Here is a 3,291-nt window from a genome sequence, read left to right on the forward strand (position 1 = left end):
CATCCCCTTTCAGCTGTCGAGACGCATATGCTATCACCTTTTCTCTTTGGGTCAAAACACAACCCAACCCAACACCTGCGGCATCGCTATAGACAGCGAAGTCTTCAACTCCATCGGGTAGAGAAAGAATCGGTGCTTCACATATCTTCTTCTTTAGCAACTCGAATGCTTCTTTGTGCTTATCACTCCAAGCATAAGTAGCTCCTTTGTGGGTCAAAGCTGTTAGTGGAGTAGCGATCGAAGAAAATCCTTGGATAAACCTTCGGTAATATCCGGCTAATCCCAGAAAGCTTTGGATCTCCGTGGGACTTTTCGGTTGTTCCCACTTCATCACAGCTTCAATCTTCGTTGGATCAACCATTATCCCTTCTTGGTTGACCACGTGACCCAAGAATTGGACTTCTCGAATCCAAAAATCACATTCGGAGAACTTGGCATATAGCTTCTCCTTCTTCAAGACTTCCAACACTTCTCGCAAGTGTCTACCATGCTCCTCTTGGCTTTTCGAGTAAATCAGAATGTCATCTATGAACACTATCACAGATTTATCAAGGAACGGTTTACAAACCCTATTCATTAAATCCATGAATGCTGCTGGAGCATTGGTTAGTCCGAACGACATAACCAAAAACTCGTAGTGTCCATATCGTGTTCTGAATGCAGACTTCTCGATATCCTGCTCTCTCACCTTCAACTGATGATATCCTGACCTTAGGTCGATCTTTGAAAAATAGCTTGAACCTTGTAGTTGATCGAACAGGTCATCAATCCTTGGCAATGGATATCTATTCTTTATTGTTGCCTTATTCAGCTCTCTGTAATCAATACACATCCTCATACTCCCGTCCTTTTTCTTTACGAATAACACCGGAGATCCCCAGGGTGATGAACTAGGTCTAATGAAACTTTTGTCTAATAACTCCTGAAGTTGCATCATCATCTCCTTCATCTCTGTTGGTGCTAATCGGTACGGTGCTTTTGCTATTGGTGTGGTTCCTTGAAACAAGTCGATACAGAATTCTACTTGTCGATCAGGCGGTAATCCAGGAAGATCTTCGGGAAATACTTCCGGATAATCACACACCACAGGAATGCTATGCATCTCCTTTTTCTCCTTCTTTGCATCAATCAGGAATGCAAAATATGATGTACATCCTTTGACCAAACAATTTCTGGCTTTCATTAGAGAAATGATCCCAGAATTCACTCTGCGTTTGTCCCCATACACTATAAATGACTCTTTCCCTGGCGGGTTTACTTTTACTATCTTCTTCCTGCATAATATTTCGGCATCATTGGCGCTAAGCCAATCCATTCCCAGCACGATGTCGAAACCGTTTAGCTCAATAGGCAATAATTCCTCGTGGAACTGATTCCCATCCAAGTCGATGAAGATGTTTTTCATAAGATGGCTAACAGGTACAAACTTGCCACTAGCAACTTCAACTAATAAAGCATTATCTAGTCTATCGACAGGCAAAGCTAGTTTTCTACCAAATTCATGGGAAATAAAGGAGTAGTTGGCTCCAGAATCAAATAAAATTTGGGCAGAAAAATTGTTTACGAGAAAGGTACCTGAAGCGACATCAGCTTTATCTTTCGCAGCTTCAAGTGTCATCTGAAAGGCTCTTGCCTTCGGTTTTGGTGGAATGTTGGGTTTTGTTGCCTCCTTCTTTTTCGGACAGTCTTTCAAAATGTGCCCTTCTTCATTACATCCAAAGCACATCCTCTTGTTGGACGGACATCGTTGGCATAATGCCTAGTTTTTCCACATTTATAGCAGGTCACCTCCTCACTACACTTCCCATAGTGTTTTTTCTTGCACTTTTCACACCATTTCCCTTCGCCTCTTCTTCCTCCTCCAAACTTCTTCGAATTCGACTTCGAAATTTTACTTTTCTTGTTGGAACCTGAAGTTCCTTCAAATTTTCTCTTTTCGCCAACTTCAACGTTGCTGGCGGTCCTCCCCTTGATCATCTCCTCAACAGACTTGGCAGCCCAAATAGCTGCCTCCAGAGTATGTGCCTGTCGCACTGGCACTACGTACTCCCATGGGAGTCCCTTTGCGTACCGGTCAACTTTTGTCAGCTCGTTTGGGACGATGCGCCAAGAAACTCCATTTTGTCTGTAAAGGCATTGGTGTATTCATCAACTGACATGCTGTCTTTCTTCAATGTCAGAAATTTGTTCTCTAACTCCAGCAGATTTTGGGCCGAGAAGAACTTGCCCTTGAATTGTACCAAGAGCTTTGTCCAAGTCAGTTGCAGTGGCTCATTAGGGATTAGGGTCTTCCCTAGAGTGTTCCACCAACGAACAGCGCCACCTCTGAACTGACGTACTGCGAACGTGGTCTTCAACTTGCCTCTGCAACCACACGTCATGAAGGCTAGCTCCATCTCCGAGATCCAATCCATAACTCCGATCGGATCTTCCTTTCCAGTGAAGGTCGATGGTTTGCAAGTCAAAAATTCTTTGTACTTGCATCCAAGTCCACCATTTCCTCCCTCTTGGTTGTTTTGTCTAATTATTGGTGGGTTGGCTTGACCAACAATCCCACTGAAGTTTCCTTTATCCGACTGCCCTTCATTCAATTCGGGCTGTTCAATTGATATTGTAATTTCTTCACGATTCTGCTGAAGCAGACATCTAGTTTCTTCCATTTGACGATCCAACATTGTTTGAATCAGCGCTTGTACACCAACCATTGTTATTGGCTCAGGTGCTGCTGCTACAACAGGTATTTGCTCAATTACAGGTGGTTGATTCCTGTTTTCGTTCACGTTTCCCACTCCACTTCTAGTTCTTACCATTCTTGATCTATACACCGAATAAGGTGAATTTAGATCCTCATTCATGATAGATATTTAAATTATCCAAATCACTCCGAAACGTTTACATGCTAGTTCTAATACCGTAATCCTACGCTTAGAATCCTGAACACATAAGGTTTCCAGATCCAGTTGGCAACAAACCGTAGATCCGAACAAATAACATCATATATGGCAAACATATAACATTTAGCACATAAAAGCATTTTAGGCATCATTCCTAAAATATACTAGTGCTCGTGTCTAAAATACAACAGACACTGGTCTCACAATCTTCACTTAGCATCCTAAGTTTAAGTCTAGAAATCCTACAAATTCCTAGTTCGCTTAAACTGATGCTCTGATACCAACTGTGACATCCCCAAATTCACGGCCAGAAAATACCGGTTTAATTTATGCTTTTAAAATAATTTCAGAGTAATCCTTTGATTAAAAAAGTTGCGGAATTTGTTCCCAAAACGAA

Source organism: Lactuca virosa, chromosome 6, assembly GCF_052849685.1.
Source record: "Lactuca virosa cultivar CGN04683 chromosome 6, Lactuca_virosa_CGN04683_v6, whole genome shotgun sequence".
Taxonomy (NCBI): domain Eukaryota; kingdom Viridiplantae; phylum Streptophyta; class Magnoliopsida; order Asterales; family Asteraceae; genus Lactuca; species Lactuca virosa.